General features: G+C 31.4%; 1 protein-coding gene across 1 annotated transcript in view; it reads left to right on the top strand.

Moving 5' to 3' along the window:
- The first annotated feature begins 2,625 nt into the window (after positions 1-2,625).
- The window catches only part of LOC133538371 (titin-like), a 263,574-nt gene continuing 246,077 nt past the window's right edge, over positions 2,626-20,122 (top strand). Inside the window, exon 1 of the mRNA XM_061879957.1 lies at positions 2,626-2,807. The gene's annotated coding sequence lies outside the window, so the exon portion shown is untranslated. The remainder of the gene's footprint in view (positions 2,808-20,122) is intronic.

Here is a 20,122-nt window from a genome sequence, read left to right as displayed (position 1 = left end):
ATCTCCGGGTTGGGAAAGAGATCTTGCCCCAAGTGGAGGAGTTCAAATACCTCGGAGTCTTGTTCACGAATGAGGGAAGTAAATCGAACACATTTCCAGTGAGGGTTGGACTCCGCCAAGGCTGTCCTTTGTCACCGATTCTGTTCAGAACTTTTATGGACAGAATTTTTAGGCGCAGTCAAGGCGTTGAGGGGTTTCGGTATGGTGGCTGCGGGATTAGGTCCCTGCTTTTTGAAGATAATGTGGTCCTGATGGCTTCATCTGACCGGGATCTTCAGCTCTCACTGCATCGGTTCGCAGCCGAGTGTGAAGCGACCGGAATGAGAATCAGCACCTCCAAGTCCGAGTCCATGGTTCTTGCCCGGAAAAGGGTGGAGTGCCATCTCCGGGTTGGGAAAGAGATCTTGCCCCAAGTGGAGGAGTTCAAGTACCTCGGAGTCTTGTTCACGAGTGAGGGAAGAGTGGATGGTGAGATCGACAGGCGGATCGGTGCGGCGTCTTCAGTAATACGGACGTTGTACCGATCCGTTGTGGTGAAGAAAATAACTTAGATTTATATCGCGCTTTTCTAAACACTCAAAGCGTTCACAGAAAAGTGGGACCCAACATTCATTCACACCTGGTGGTGGTAAGCTACATCAGTAGCCACAGCTGCCCTGGGGTAGACTGATGAAGAAGGAGCTGAGCCGGAAGGCAAAGCTCTCAATTTACCGCTCGATCTAGGTTCCCATCCTCACCTATGGTCATGAGCTTTGGGTCATGACCGAAAGGACAAGATCACGGGTACAAGCGGCCCGGATAAGTTTCCTCCGCCGGGTGGCGGGACTCGCAAAATGTTTTCTTCTTTCTAAGAAAATGTTAATAAATGCAAAAAAGTTGTCCGAGGGGCATTTTTACCAGTGTGTTACATGGCCTTTCCTTTGAACAACACTCAGTAAAGGTTGGGGAACTGAGGAGACACATTTTTGAAGTGGAATTCTTTCCCATTCTTGCTTGATGTACAGCTTAAGTTGTTCAACAGTCTCCTGCCTCATATTTTATTTAGCCTTCAACATTTTAAATGTCTGGACTACAGGCAGGCCAGTCTAGTACCCGCACTCTTTTACTACCAAGCCACGTTGTTGTAAGACCTGGCTTGGCATCGTCTTGCTGAAATAAGCAGGGTCGCCCATGATAACAACATACAGTATGTTGCTCCAAAAGCTGTATGTACCTTTCAGCATTAATGGTGCCTTCACAGATGTGTAAGTTAGCCATGCCTTGGGCACTAATGCACCCCCATACCATCACACATGCTGCCTAGAACACTTTCACCCTAGAACAATCTGGATGGTTCTTTTCCACATTCCATAGTCTCCAAAAACAAATGTGGACTCGTCAGACCGCAGAACACTCAGTCCATCTTTGATGAGCTCGGGCCCGGCGAAGCGTTTCTGGGTGTTGTTGATAAATGGCTTTGGCCATGCATAGTAGAGTTTTAACTTGCACTTACAGAAGTAGCGACCAACTGTAGTTACTGACAGTGGTTTTCTGAAGTGTTCCTGAGCCCATGCGGTGATATCCTTTACACACTGATGCGGCTTTTTGATGCAGTACCGCCTGAGGGACCCAAGGTCATGGGAAATCAATGTCGGTTTTTGGCCCTGCAATGATTTCTCCAGATTCTCTGAACCCTTTGATGATATTACGGAGTGTAGATGGTGAAATCCCTACATTCCTGGCTGACAAATGTTGTTCTTAAACAATTGGCTCAGGCATTTGTTGACAAAGTGGTGACCCTCGCCCTGTCCTTGTTTGTGAATGGAAGCTGCTTTTATAGCCAATCCTGGCACCCACCTGTTCCCAATTAGCCTGTTCACCTGTGGGGATGTTCCAAATAAGTGTTTGATGAGCATTCCTCAACTTTCTCACTCTTTTTTTGCCAACTTTTTGAAATGTGTTGAAGGCCTGAAATTCCGAATGAGCTAATAATTGCCAAAAATAGCAAAGTTTCTCAGTGTGAAGATGAACTATCTTGTCTTTGCAGTCGATTCAATTGAATATAAGTTGAAAAGGATCTGGAGATTCTATTTTTATTTACCATTTACACAACCTGACAACTTCACTGCTTTTGGGTTTTCTATATTTTAATTTTTACAAACGTTTCGATTTCCCGTTGTCCGACCCCGAACACACGAGCAAGTACCAGTTTGGTAAAGAAAAGTTGATTTTGCATAAGCTGTCCCCTTTAAGAGGGAAGTTGTGTAAACAGCCTCCGTAAGTGTGTTATAACAAGGGGAGGGGCCACGTGTGTGTGGGGGCGGGTCTTAATGACAGCCCCTGCCTCCTTTTGGTCAGCGGTGGTCTGACCACGCCCCTTCTCCGTCCACTTCCTGCTTGTGTTCATAGTGTGATCAGGTCCATCCATCGATTGGGGGGAGGGGGGGTGTGAGTGTGTGTGGGGGCACAGCTTGGTTGGCAAGACAGGGTGAGGTCCAGGGGGGGGGGGGGGGGGGCGTAGTCATTTCCCATGATGCCCCACGCCTGTCCGAGCAGCCAATGAGGTGTCTCCCGGGGGGGCCGTGTAGCCGCCCCCCCGGTATAAAAAGGTGTGGAGCCGTGTGGCCCCCCTGAGCTGTTGGAGCATTCCCAGCCTGGCCTGGGCTGAAGGGAGCGGCAGGAGGCAGGACAGAACTACACCGGGTGTAGTTGTGCTTTTTGGGTGGGGGCTTCCCGGGAAGTGACCAGTCTTTGGAGCAACTTAGAGGATAAAGAAGCCCCTCGGCTTCACCAGTGGGGCGCCGTCCCAACCGCAGCCTTCCACGTGAGTACGTCCCATCATGCCGACATTCGCCAATGTTTTACTCATTTTGCACCAACACTGTGACACCACCCCGAAATAGCCTTTCAGCGGGGGGAGGGGGGGGTGTAAGCTAGGCTGATGGCTTTTTAAGGGAATGGTCCCTCGGTGACACATGGCGCTGTCACTCAAGCCGGGGGGCTATTTTTAGCAGCTGAGAGACTCACGTCCAGGCAAGATGGCCGACTTTTATGACAACTGAACCCGATTGGGTTTGAAGTGAGGGACCTTGCAGAACCTGCCCGTGGTCTTGACCCAGGATCAAAAGGAATACTAATAGTCATTTGCTGGTCCACAGCAGAGGCCTGAGAGTCCTTTCAAAATAAAGCAGCTATAAATAGCATTTATTTCCTCCTCTTCTCTCCGCATTTCTGCTGCCAAAAAGAATTTTAACCTCCAAGTGCGGTGCTAGAAGACATCTTTCAACCCGATAAAGATCTTTTTTGTATACGTTTCGTTTCACGCGATGATTATTATTGGTCCACTGGAGTTCTTCTTTCTGGGCCTCCAGCTGTCCTCGGCCATCACGCCTAACAAGCTCCGCCCACTTTTATTAATAGCAACCTCTTCTCAGCTGTCAGCTTCTCTGCCAGAATAAACCCTGCTGACACCAACGTCAACTATTACTGTACTTATATGCAACAACATGAACTATTACTGTACTTATATGCAACAACATGAACTATTACTGTACTTATATGCAACAACATGAACTATTACTGTACTTATATGCAACAACATGAACTATTACTGTACTTATAAGCAACAACGTCAACTATTACTGTACTTATATGCAACAACATGAACTATTACTGTACTTATATGCAACAACATGAACTATTACTGTACTTATATGCAACAACATGAACTATTACTGTACTTATAAGCAACAACGTCAACTATTACTGTACTTATAAGCAACAACATGAACTATTACTGTACTTATATGCAACAACATGAACTATTACTGTACTTATATGCAACAACGTCAACTATTACTGTACTTATATGCAACAACATGAACTATTACTGTACTTATATGCAACAACATGAACTATTACTGTACTTATATGCAACAACATGAACTATTACTGTACTTATATGCAACAACATGAACTATTACTGTACTTATATGCAACAACGTCAACTATTACTGTACTTATATGCAACAACATGAACTATTACTGTACTTATAAGCAACAACATGAACTATTACTGTACTTATATGCAACAACATGAACTATTACTGTACTTATAAGCAACAACATGAACTATTACTGTACTTATATGCAACAACGTCAACTATTACTGTACTTATATGCAACAACATGAACTATTACTGTACTTATATGCAACAACATGAACTATTACTGTACTTATATGCAACAACATGAACTATTACTGTACTTATATGCAACAACATGAACTATTACTGTACTTATATGCAACAACGTCAACTATTACTGTACTTATATGCAACAACATGAACTATTACTGTACTTATAAGCAACAACATGAACTATTACTGTACTTATATGCAACAACATGAACTATTACTGTACTTATAAGCAACAACATGAACTATTACTGTACTTATATGCAACAACATGAACTATTACTGTACTTATATGCAACAACGTCAACTATTACTGTACTTATATGCAACAACATGAACTATTACTGTACTTATATGCAACAACATGAACTATTACTGTACTTATATGCAAGAACATGAACTTTTACTGTTATAATCAACACAACGAACTTTTACTCTTCTTATAATCAACAAAATGAAATTTCACTGTTCGCATAATCAACAAAATGAACTATTATTGTAATTATAATCAACAACATGAACTTTTACTGTACTTATAATCAACAACATGAACTATTACTGTACTTATATGCAACAACATGAACTATTACTGTACTTATATGCAACAACGTCAACTATTACTGTACTTATATGCAACAACATGAACTATTACTGTACTTATAAGCAACAACATGAACTATTACTGTACTTATATGCAACAACATGAACTATTACTGTACTTATAAGCAACAACATGAACTATTACTGTACTTATATGCAACAACGTCAACTATTACTGTACTTATATGCAACAACATGAACTATTACTGTACTTATATGCAACAACATGAACTATTACTGTACTTATATGCAACAACATGAACTATTACTGTACTTATATGCAACAACATGAACTATTACTGTACTTATATGCAACAACGTCAACTATTACTGTACTTATATGCAACAACATGAACTATTACTGTACTTATAAGCAACAACATGAACTATTACTGTACTTATATGCAACAACATGAACTATTACTGTACTTATAAGCAACAACATGAACTATTACTGTACTTATATGCAACAACATGAACTATTACTGTACTTATATGCAACAACGTCAACTATTACTGTACTTATATGCAACAACATGAACTATTACTGTACTTATATGCAACAACATGAACTATTACTGTACTTATATGCAAGAACATGAACTTTTACTGTTATAATCAACACAACGAACTTTTACTCTTCTTATAATCAACAAAATGAAATTTCACTGTTCGCATAATCAACAAAATGAACTATTATTGTAATTATAATCAACAACATGAACTTTTACTGTACTTATAATCAACAACATGAACTATTACTGTACTTATATGCAAGAACATGAACTATTACTGTACTTATAAGCAAGAACATGAACTATTACTGTACTTATAAGCAAGAACATGAACTATTACTGTACTTATAAGCAACAACATGAACTATTACTGTACTTATAAGCAACAACATGAACTATTACTGTACTTATAAGCAAGAACATGAACTATTACTGTACTTATAAGCAAGAACATGAACTATTACTGTACTTATAAGCAACAACATGAACTATTACTGTACTTATATGCAACAACATGAACTATTACTGTACTTATATGCAACAACATGAACTATTACTGTACTTATAAGCAAGAACATGAACTTTTACTGTTCTTATAATCAACAAAATGAAATTTCACTGTTCGCATAATCAACAAAATGAACTATTATTGTAATTATAATCAACAACATGAACTTTTACTGTACTTATAATCAACAACATGAACTATTACTGTACTTATATGCAACAACATGAACTATTACTGTACTTATAATCAACAACATGAACTATTACTGTACTTATATGCAACAACATGAACTATTACTGTACTTATAAGCAAGAACATGAACTATTACTGTACTTATAAGCAACAACATGAACTATTACTGTACTTATATGCAACAACATGAACTATTACTGTACTTATATGCAACAACATGAACTATTACTGTACTTATATGCAACAACATGAACTATTACTGTACTTATATGCAACAACATGAACTATTACTGTACTTATATGCAAAACATGAACTATTACTGTACTTATATGCAACAACATGAACTATTACTGTACTTATATGCAAAACATGAACTATTACTGTACTTATATGCAACAACATGAACTATTACTGTACTTATATGCAACAACATGAACTATTACTGTACTTATATGCAACAACATGAACTATTACTGTACTTATATGCAACAACGTCAACTATTACTGTACTTATATGCAACAACATGAACTATTACTGTACTTATATGCAACAACATTAACTATTACTGTACTTATATGCAACAACATGAACTATTACTGTACTTATAATCAACAACATGAACTATTACTGTACTTATATGCAACAACATGAACTATTACTGTACTTATGTGCAACAACATGAACTATTACTGTACTTATATGCAACAATCTCAACTATTACTGTACTTATATGCAACATGAACTATTACTGTACTTATATGCAACAACATGAACTATTACTGTACTTATATGCAACAATGTCAACTATTACTGTACTTATATGCAACAACATGAACTATTACTGTACTTATATGCAACAATCTCAACTATTACTGTACTTATATGCAACATGAACTATTACTGTACTTATATGCAACAACATGAACTATTACTGTACTTATATGCAACAATGTCAACTATTACTGTACTTATATGCAACAACATGAACTATTACTGGACTTATATGCAACAACATGAACTATTACTGTACTTATAAGCAACAACATGAACTATTACTGTACTTATATGCAACAACATGAACTATTACTGTACTTATATGCAACAACATGAACTATTACTGTACTTATAAGCAACAACATGAACTATTACTGTACTTATATGCAACAACATGAACTATTACTGTACTTATATGCAACAACATGAACTATTACTGTACTTATAAGCAACAACATGAACTATTACTGTACTTATATGCAACAACATGAACTATTACTGTACTTATATGCAACAATCTCAACTATTACTGTACTTATATGCAACATGAACTATTACTGTACTTATATGCAACAACATGAACTATTACTGTACTTATGTGCAACATGAACTATTACTGTACTTATATGCAACAACATGAACTATTACTGTACTTATAATCAACAACATGAACTATTACTGTACTTATATGCAACAACGTCAACTATTACTGTACTTATATGCAACAACATGAACTATTACTGTACTTAAATACAACATGAACTATTACTGTACTTATATGCAACAACATGAACTATTACTGTACTTATATGCAACATGAACTATTACTGTACTTATATGCAACAACATGAACTATTATTGTACTTATATGCAACAACATGAACTTTTACTGTACTTATATGCAACATGAACTATTACTGTACTTATAAGCAACAACATGAACTATTACTGTACTTATATGCAACAACATGAACTATTACTGTACTTATATGCAACAACATGAACTATTACTGTACTTATATGCAACATGAACTATTACTGTACTTATATGCAACATGAACTATTACTGTACTTATATGCAACAACATGAACTATTACTGTACTTATATGCAACATGAACTATTACTGTACTTATATGCAACATGAACTATTACTGTACTTATAAGCAACAACATGAACTATTACTGTACTTATATGCAACAACGTCAACTATTACTGTACTTATATGCAACAACATGAACTATTACTGTACTTAAATACAACATGAACTATTACTGTACTTATATGCAACAACATGAACTATTACTGTACTTATATGCAACATGAACTATTACTGTACTTATATGCAACAACATGAACTATTATTGTACTTATATGCAACAACATGAACTTTTACTGTACTTATATGCAACATGAACTATTACTGTACTTATAAGCAACAACATGAACTATTACTGTACTTATATGCAACAACATGAACTATTACTGTACTTATATGCAACAACATGAACTATTACTGTACTTATATGCAACATGAACTATTACTGTACTTATATGCAACATGAACTATTACTGTACTTATATGCAACAACATGAACTATTACTGTACTTATATGCAACATGAACTATTACTGTACTTATAAGCAACAACATGAACTATTACTGTACTTATAAGCAACAACATGAACTATTACTGTACTTATATGCAACAACATGAACTATTACTGTACTTATATGCAACAACATGAACTATTACTGTACTTATATGCAACATGAACTATTACTGTACTTATATGCAACAACATGAACTATTACTGTACTTATATGCAACAACATGAACTATTACTGTACTTATTTGCAACAACATGAACTATTACTGTACTTATATGCAACAACATGAACTATTACTGTACTTATATGCAACATGAACTATTACTGTACTTATATGCAACAACATGAACTATTATTGTACTTATATGCAACAACATGAACTTTTACTGTACTTATATGCAACATGAACTATTACTGTACTTATAAGCAACAACATGAACTATTACTGTACTTATAAGCAACAACATGAACTATTACTGTACTTATATGCAACAACATGAACTATTACTGTACTTATATGCAACAACATGAACTATTACTGTACTTATATGCAACATGAACTATTACTGTACTTATATGCAACATGAACTATTACTGTACTTATATGCAACAACATGAACTATTACTGTACTTATATGCAACATGAACTATTACTGTACTTATAAGCAACAACATGAACTATTACTGTACTTATAAGCAACAACATGAACTATTACTGTACTTATATGCAACAACATGAACTATTACTGTACTTATATGCAACAACATGAACTATTACTGTACTTATATGCAACATGAACTATTACTGTACTTATATGCAACAACATGAACTATTACTGTACTTATATGCAACATGAACTATTACTGTACTTATATGCAACAACATGAACTATTACTGTACTTATATGCAACAACGTCAACTCTTACTGTACTTATATGCAGCAACGTCAACTCTTACTGTACTTATATGCAACAACATGAACTATTACTGTACTTATATGCAACAACATGAACTATTACTGTACTTATATGCAACATGAACTATTACTGTACTTATATGCAACAACATGAACTATTACTGTACTTATATGCAACATGAACTATTACTGTACTTATATGCAACAACATGAACTATTACTGTACTTATATGCAACAACGTCAACTCTTACTGTACTTATATGCAACATGAACTATTACTGTACTTATATGCAACAACATGAACTATTACTGTACTTATAAGCAACAACATGAACTATTACTGTACTTATATGCAACAACGTCAACTATTACTGTACTTATATGCAGCAACATGAACTATTACTGTACTTATATGCAACAACATGAACTATTACTGTACTTATATGCAACAACGTCAACTCTTACTGTACTTATATGCAACATGAACTATTACTGTACTTATATGCAACAACATGAACTATTACTGTACTTATAAGCAACAACATGAACTATTACTGTACTTATATGCAACAACGTCAACTCTTACTGTACTTATATGCAGCAACATGAACTATTACTGTACTTATATGCAACAACGTCAACTATTACTGTACTTATATGCAACAACATGAACTATTACCGTACTTATAAGTAACAACATGAACTATTACTGTACTTATATGCAACAACGTCAACTCTTACTGTACTTATATGCAGCAACATGAACTATTACTGTACTTATATGCAACAACATGAACTATTACTGAACTTATAATCAACAAAATGAACTATTACTGTACTTATATGCAACAACATGAACTATTACTGTACTTATATAAAACATGAACTATTACTGTACTTATAAGCAACAACATGAACTATTACTGTACTTATATGCAAAACATGAACTATTACTGTACTTATATGCAACAACATGAACTATTACTGTACTTATATGCAACAACATGAACTATTACTGTACTTATATGCAACAACATGAACTATTACTGTACTTATATGCAACAACATGAACTATTACTGTACTTATATGCAACAACGTCAACTATTACTGTACTTATATGCAACAACATGAACTATTACTGTACTTATATGCAACAACATTAACTATTACTGTACTTATAAGCAAGAACATGAACTTTTACTGTTCTTATAATCAACAAAATGAAATTTCACTGTTCGTATAATCAACAAAATGAACTATTGTAATTATAATCAACAACATGAACTATTACTGTACTTATAGTCAACAAGAAAACTATTACTGTACGTATAAATTCAACAAAATGAACTATTACTGTACTTATAATGAACAACATGAACTATTACTGTACTTATATGCAAAACATGAACTATTACTGTACTTATATGCAACAACATGAACTATTACTGTACTTATATGCAACAACATGAACTATTACTGTACTTATATGCAACAACATGAACTATTACTGTACTTATATGCAACAACATGAACTATTACTGTACTTATATGCAACAACGTCAACTATTACTGTACTTATATGCAACAACATGAACTATTACTGTACTTATATGCAACAACATTAACTATTACTGTACTTATAAGCAAGAACATGAACTTTTACTGTTCTTATAATCAACAAAATGAAATTTCACTGTTCGTATAATCAACAAAATGAACTATTGTAATTATAATCAACAACATGAACTATTACTGTACTTATAGTCAACAAGAAAACTATTACTGTACGTATAAATTCAACAAAATGAACTATTACTGTACTTATAATGAACAACATGAACTATTACTGTACTTATATGCAACAACTTGAACTATTACTGTACTTATAATCAACAAAATGGACTTTTACTGTACTTGTAATCAACAACAAAACTATTACTGTACTTGTAATCAACAACAAAACTATTACTGTACTTCTAATCAACAAAATGAATTATTACTGTATTTTTAATCAACAAAATGAACTATTACTGTACTTATAATCAACAACATGAACTATTACTGTACTTATAATCAACAACATGAACTTTTACTGTACTTAAAATCAACATGGACTATTACTGTACTTCTAAGCAACAAAATGAACCTTTACTGTATTTATAATCAACAAAATGATTGTTTACTGTACTTATAAACAACAAAATGAACTACGACTGTACTTATAATCAACAAAATGAACTATTACTGCACTTATAATCAACATTATTAACTACTATTGTACTTTTAATCAAGAAAATGAAATATTACTGTACTTATAATCAACAAAATAAACTATTACTGTACTTATAATCAACAAGAAAACTATTACTGTACTTATAATCAACACAATTAACCTTTACTGTCTTTGTAACCAACAACACATATTACTGTACTTCTAATCAACAAAATGAACTATTATTGAACCTATAATCAACAGCAAAACTAATACAGTACTTATAATCAACAACAAAACTATTACTGTATTAATAATCAGCAAAATGAACTATTACAGTACTTTTAATCAACATCAACTCTATTACTGTAGTTATAATCAACAAAATGAACTATTACTGTACTTATAGTCAACAACATAAATACAACTGTACTTATAATCAACAAAATAAACTATTACTGTACTTTTAAACAACAAAATGAACCTTTACTGTATTTATAATCAACAAAATTATTGTTTACTGTACTTATAATTAACAAAATGAACTATAACTGTACTTATAAACAACAAAATGAACTATTACTCTACTTATAATCAACAACAAAACTATTACTGTACTTATAATCAACAACAAAACTATTATTGTACATATAAATTCAACAAAATGAACTATTACTGTACTTGTAAATTCAACAAAATGAACTATAACTGTACTTATAATCAACAAAATGAACTATTACTGTACTTATAATCAACAAAATTAACTACTATTGTACTTTTAATCAACAAAATTAACTATTACTGTACTTATAGTTAACAACAAAAATATTACTGTACTTATAATCAACAAAATAAACTATTACTGTACTTATAATCAACAAAATTAACTGTAACTGTACTTATAATCAACAAGAAAACTATTACTGTACTTATAAATTCAACAAAATTAACTATAACTGTACTTATAATCAACAAATAGAACTATAACTGTACTTATAATCAACAAAAATGAACTATTACCGTACTTGTAATCAATAAGAAAACTATTACTGTACTTATAATCAACAAAATTAACTATTACTGTACTTATAGTCAACAAGAAAACTATTACTGTACTTATAAATTCAACAAAATTAACTATAACTGTATTTATAATGGCGACTTGTCCAGGGTGTACCCTGCCTTCCGCCCGATTGTAGCTGAGATAGGCGCCAGCGCCCCCCGCGACCCCGAAAGGGAATAAGCGGTAGAAAATGGATGGATGGATGTATTTATAATCAACAAAATAAAGTGACTGTACTTTTAATCAACATAATGAACTATTACAGTACTTATAGTAAACAAAACTATTACTGTACTTATAATCAACAAAATGAACTATTACCGTACTTATAATTAACACAATGAACTATTACTGTACTTATAGTCAACAAAAAAAATATTACTGTACATATAATCAACAAAATGAACTATTACTGTACTTTTTTTCAACAACAAAACTATTACTGTAGTTATAATCAACAAGATGAACTATTACTGTACTTATAATTAACACAATGAGCTGTTACTGTACTTATAGTCAACAACAAAAATATTACTGTACTTATAATCAACAAAATGAACTATTACTGTACTTATAATCAACAAAATTAACTATTACTGTACTTATAGTCAACAACAAAACTATTACTGTACTTATAATCAACAAAATAAACTATTACTGTACTTATAATCAACAAAATAAACTATTACCGTACTTATAATTAACAACATGAACTATTACTGTACGTATAGTCAACAACAAAACTATTACTGTACTTATAATCAACAAAATAAACTATTACTGTACTTATGATCAACAAAATGAACTATTACCGTACTTATAATTAACACAATGAACTATTACTGTACTTATAGTCAACAACAAAAATATTACTGTACTTATAAATTCAACAAAATGAACTGTTACTGTACTTTTAATCAACAAAATTAACTACTATTGTACTTTTAATCAACAAAAGTAACTATTACTGTACTTATAGTCAACAACAAAAATATTACTGTACTTATAATCAACAAAATAAACTATTACTGTACTTATAATCAACGAAAATGAACTATTACCGTACTTGTCATCAACAAGAAAACTATTACTGTACTTATAATCAACAAAATGAACTATTACTGTACTTGTTTTCAACAACAAACTATTACTGTAGTTATAATCAACAAAATGAACTATTACTGTACTTATAATCAACAAAATGAACTATTACTGTACTTATAATCAACAAAATGAACTATTACTGTACTTATAATCAACAAAACGAACTATTACTGTACGCGTTTTCAACAACAAAACTATTACTGTACTTATAATCAACAAAATGAACTATTACTGTACTTATAATCAACAAAATGAACTATTACTGTACTTGTTTTCAACAACAAAACTATTACTGTACTTATAATCGACAAAATAAACTATTAGTGTACTTGTAATCAACAAAATGAACTATTACTGTACTTATAATCAACAAAATGAACTATTACCGTACTTATAATTAACACAATGAACTATTACTGTACTTATAGTCAACAACAAAAATATTACTATACTTATAATCAACAAAATAAATTATTACTGTACTTATAATCAACAAAATGAACTATTATTGTACTTATAATCAACAAAATGAACTATTACAGTACTTAAAATCATCAAAATGAACTATTACTGTACTTGTTTTCAACAACAAAACTATTACTGTAGTTATAATCAACAAAATGAACTATTACCGTACTTATAATTAACACAATGAACTATTACTGTACTTATAGTCAACAACAAAAATATTACTATACTTATAATCAACAAAATAAATTATTACTGTACTTGTAATCAACAAAATGAACTATTATTGTACTTATAATCAACAAAATGAACTATTACTGTACTTATAATCAACAAAATGAACTATTACCGTACTTATAATTAACACAATGAACTATTACTGTACTTATAGTCAACAACAAAAATATTACTGTACTTATAAATTCAACAAAATGAACTGTTACTGTACTTTTAATCAACAAAATTAACTACTATTGTACTTTTAATCAACAAAAGTAACTATTACTGTACTTATAGTCAACAACAAAAATATTACTGTACTTATAATCAACAAAATAAACTATTACTGTACTTATAATCAACGAAAATGAACTATTACCGTACTTGTCATCAACAAGAAAACTATTACTGTACTTATAATCAACAAAATGAACTATTACTGTACTTGTTTTCAACAACAAACTATTACTGTAGTTATAATCAACAAAATGAACTATTACTGTACTTATAATCAACAAAATGAACTATTACTGTACTTATAATCAACAAAATGAACTATTACTGTACTTATAATCAACAAAACGAACTATTACTGTACGCGTTTTCAACAACAAAACTATTACTGTACTTATAATCAACAAAATGAACTATTACTGTACTTATAATCAACAAAATGAACTATTACTGTACTTGTTTTCAACAACAAAACTATTACTGTACTTATAATCGACAAAATAAACTATTAGTGTACTTGTAATCAACAAAATGAACTATTACTGTACTTATAATCAACAAAATGAACTATTACCGTACTTATAATTAACACAATGAACTATTACTGTACTTATAGTCAACAACAAAAATATTACTATACTTATAATCAACAAAATAAATTATTACTGTACTTATAATCAACAAAATGAACTATTATTGTACTTATAATCAACAAAATGAACTATTACAGTACTTAAAATCATCAAAATGAACTATTACTGTACTTGTTTTCAACAACAAAACTATTACTGTAGTTATAATCAACAAAATGAACTATTACCGTACTTATAATTAACACAATGAACTATTACTGTACTTATAGTCAACAACAAAAATATTACTATACTTATAATCAACAAAATAAATTATTACTGTACTTGTAATCAACAAAATGAACTATTATTGTACTTATAATCAACAAAATGAACTATTACTGTACTTATAATCAACAAAATGAACTATTACCGTACTTATAATTAACACAATGAACTATTACTGTACTTATAGTCAACAACAAAAATATTACTATACTTATAATCAACAAAATAAATTATTACTGTACTTATAATCAACAAAATGAACTATTACAGTACTTAAAATCATCAAAATGAACTATTACTGTACTTGTTTTCAACAACAAAACTATTACTGTAGTTATAATCAACAAAATGAACTATTACCGTACTTATAATTAACACAATGAACTATTACTGTACTTATAGTCAACACAATGAACTATTACTGTACTTATAGTCAACAACAAAACTATTACTGTACTTATAATCAACAAAATAAACTATTACTGTACTTATGATCAACAAAATGAACTATTACAGTACTTAAAATCATCAAAATGAACTATTACTGTACTTGTTTTCAACAACAAAACTATTACTGTAGTTATAATCAACAAAATGAACTATTACCGTACTTATAATTAACACAATGAACTATTACTGTACTTATAGTCAACACAATGAACTATTACTGTACTTATAGTCAACAACAAAACTATTACTGTACTTATAATCAACAAAATAAACTATTACTGTACTTATGATCAACAAAATGAACTATTACAGTACTTAAAATCATCAAAATGAACTATTACTGTACTTGTTTTCAACAACAAAACTATTACTGTAGTTATAATCAACAAAATGAACTATTACCGTACTTATAATTAACACAATGAACTATTACTGTACTTATAGTCAACACAATGAACTATTACTGTACTTATAGTCAACAACAAAACTATTACTGTACTTATAATCAACAAAATAAACTATTACTGTACTTATAATCAACAAAATAAACTATTACTGTACTTATGATCAACAAAATGAACCTTTAATGTCTTTTTAATTAACAACACAAATATTACTGTACTTATAATCAACAAAAACTATTACTGTCTTTGTAACCAAAAATACAACTATTACTGTAAATTCAACAAAATGAACTATTACTGTACTTATAATCAACAAAATTAACTACTATTGTACTTTTAATTAACAAAATTAACTATTACTGTACTTATAGTCAACAACAAAAATATTACTGTACTTATAATCAACAAAATAAACTATTACTGTACTTATAATCAACAAAATGAACTATAACTGTACTTATAATCAACAAAAACGAACTATTACTGTACTTATAATCAACAAAATAAACTATTACTGTACTTATAATCAACAAAATGAACTATAACTGTACTTATAATCAACAAAAACGAACTATTACTGTACTTATAATCAACAAAATAAACTATTACTGTACTTATAATCAACAAAATGAACTATAACTGTACTTATAATCAACAAAAACGAACTATTACTGTACTTGTTTTCAACAACAAGACTATTACTGTAGTTATAATCAACAAAATGAACTATTACCGTACTTATAATTAACACAATGAACTATTACTGTACTTATAGTCAACAACAAAAATATTACTGTACTTATAATCAACAAAATAAACTATTACTGTACTTATGATCAACAAAATGAACCTTTAATGTCTTTTTAATCAACAACACAAATATTACTGAACTTATAATCAACAAAATGAACTATTATTGGACCTATAATCAACAGCAAAACATATATTTTACTTATAATCAACAACAAAACTATTACTGTACTTAACATCAACAACAAAAATGTTACTGTTCCAATGCTGAAGTGGAAGTGAAATGCTGACAGGATGTAGTGTGAATGTAAGAATAGTTGGAATGTTGAAGACTTTGAGTTTCCGGGAAAACCGGAATTTGGTTTGCAAGTTGGGAAAATGTTGCTCGGAATGTCCGGAGTGAGTTTAGAATGTTGAAGTTGGAATGCTTTGAATAGCTCGAAAAATGTGGGAATTGTGGAAGTTCGAAAAATTGAAAATTCATTTTGAATGAGGAAAATGTCCCTAAAAACTGGGAATTGTCGGAAGTTTGGGAATGTTTTTTAATTTTTAAAATTGTTGAAGTAGATCACACAATTCCCAAACACGCTGAATATATTTGAAGTTGGAACTGTTTGAATCGGATGAAAAATGTGAAAATTGTGAAACTTTGAAGAATTTCCTTTTGATATCAATGGGATTTTTATGCAAATTTGGGAAAAGCGGGAATTTTGGGGGGAAAATGTTCAAAGACGTCCATGTTTTGAATGAGTTGAAATGGTTGGTGTTGGTATTTTTTCAAGCAGTGGAGAAATGTTTAAATAGTAACATTTTTAATATAGAAATGGTATTAAAGAATTGCAGGAATTCTGGGAAAACCGGGAATTTTTCCAGTTCAAAAAACCACTTTTTTTTTTTTTCATAATTAAGCGGAATGTTTGGACGGTTGAAGTGGGTTGAAGAATGTGGAAATAGGGCTTTGCAAAACCTGGAATTCTGGAAAATCCTGGAATTGTTTTAAACTTGCAAAAATATTAGTTAGAATGTCCAGTGGAATGGTGGAATGGTTGGAATGGCTTGAAAAATGTGGAAATTTTGTAACTTGGAAAAATGTCCCATTCATTTTGAATGGGGAAAAATTTCCCTGAAAACTGGGAATTCTTGGAAATCCAGGATTTTTTTCTTTTAATTGTTGAATGAGAGTACACAATTTTGAAAATGTTGAATATTTTAGAGTTGGAACAGCTAAAATCGGATGAAAAATTGCGGAATTTTGAAAAATGTCCCATTAATTTCAATGGGAATTTCAAGAAAATGTTGGAATTTCGGGAAAAGCAGGATTTTTTTTTTTTAGAAAATGTTAAAAGACTTGAATGATGTGAATGAGTTGAAATGGTTGGTGTGGAAAATTTTCAAATCGGTCGAAAAATCTTGAAGTAGTAGCATTTTTAATTGAGAAATGTTATTAAGGAATTCCAGGAATTTTGGGGGAAAACAGAATTTTTCCAGTTCAAAAAACAACTTGTTTTTTTTCCTAATGAAGAGGAATGTTTGGACGGTTGAAGTGGGTTGAAAAATTTAAAAGGAGTACTCTACAGAAAAAAGGGTGGAAATAGGGCTTTGCAAAACCTGGAAATCTGGAAAGTCCTGGAATTTTTTTGAACTTGCAAAAATATTAGTTAGAATGTCCAGGATGGTGGAATGTGTTGAAGGTGGAATGGTTGGAATGGCTTGAAAAATGTGGAAATGGTGCAATTTGGAAAAATGTCCCATTTATTTTGAATGGGGAAAAATGTCCCTGAAAACTGGGAATTCTTGGAAATCCGGGAATTTTTTCTTTTAATTGTTGAAGGACAGCACACAATTGTGAAAATGTTGAATATTTTGGAGTTGGAACGGCTAAAATCGTATGAAAAATTGTGGAATTTTGAAAAATGTCCCATTAATTTCAATGGGAATTTCATGAAAATGTGGGAATTTCGGGAAAAGCAGGATTTTTTTATTTTTAGAAAATGTTAAAAGACTTGAATGAGTTGAAATGGTTGGTGTTGAAAAATTTCAAATCGGTGGAGAAATGTTTAAGTATTAACATTGTTAATTGAAAAATGGTATTAAGGAATTCCACGAATTTCGGGAAAACCCGGAATTTTTCCAGTTCAAAAAACAACTTTGTTTTTTTTCCTAATGAAAAAGAATGTTTGGACGGTTGAAGTGGGTTGAAAAACTTTAAAGGAGTACTCTAAAGAAAAATGGTGGAAATAGTGCTTTGCGAAATCTGGAAAATCCTGGAATTTTTTGGAACTTGCAAAAATATTAGTTAGAATGTCCAGAATGGTTGGAATGGCTTGAAAAATGTGGAAATTTTACAACTTGGAAAAATGTCCCTGAAAACTGGGAATTCTTGGAAATCCGGGATTTTTTTCTTTTAATTGTTGAAGGAGAGCACACAATTGTGAAAATGTTGAATATTTTGGAGTTGGAACGGCTTGAATCGGATGAAAAATTGCGGAATTTTGAAAAATGGCCCATTAATTTCAATGGGAATTTCAAGAAAATGTTGGAATTTCGGGAAAAGCAGGATTTTTTTCCTTAGAAAATGTTAAAAGACTTCAATGAGTTGAAATGGTTGGTGTTGAAAATTTTCAAATTGGTTGAGAAATGTTGAAGTAGTAACATTTTTAATTGAGAAATAGTGTTAAAGAAATCCAGGAATTTCGGGAAAAGCAAGAATTTTTCCAATTCAAAAAACAACTAGTTTTTTTTCCTAATGAAGAGGAATGTTTGGACGGTTGAAGTGGGTTGAAAAATGTGGAAGGAGTAGTCTACAGAAAAAAGGGTGGAAATAGGGCTTTGCAAAACCTGGAATTCTGGAAAATCCTGGAATTTTTTTGAACTTGTAAAAATGATAGTTTGAATGTCCAGGATGGTGGAATGTGTTGAAGGTGGAATGGTTGGAATGGCTTGAAAAATGTGGAAATTTTGCAACTTGGAAAAATGTCCCGTTCACTTTGAATGGGGAAAAATGTCCCTGAAAACTGGGAATCCTTGGAAATCCGGGAATTTTTTCTTTTAATTGTTGAAGG

The sequence above is a fragment of the Nerophis ophidion genome, linkage group LG19, assembly GCF_033978795.1.
Source record: "Nerophis ophidion isolate RoL-2023_Sa linkage group LG19, RoL_Noph_v1.0, whole genome shotgun sequence".
NCBI classification, from domain to species: domain Eukaryota; kingdom Metazoa; phylum Chordata; class Actinopteri; order Syngnathiformes; family Syngnathidae; genus Nerophis; species Nerophis ophidion.
Note: the sequence above shows the minus strand (reverse complement) of the source record. Positions and strands in the feature narration are given on the sequence as shown.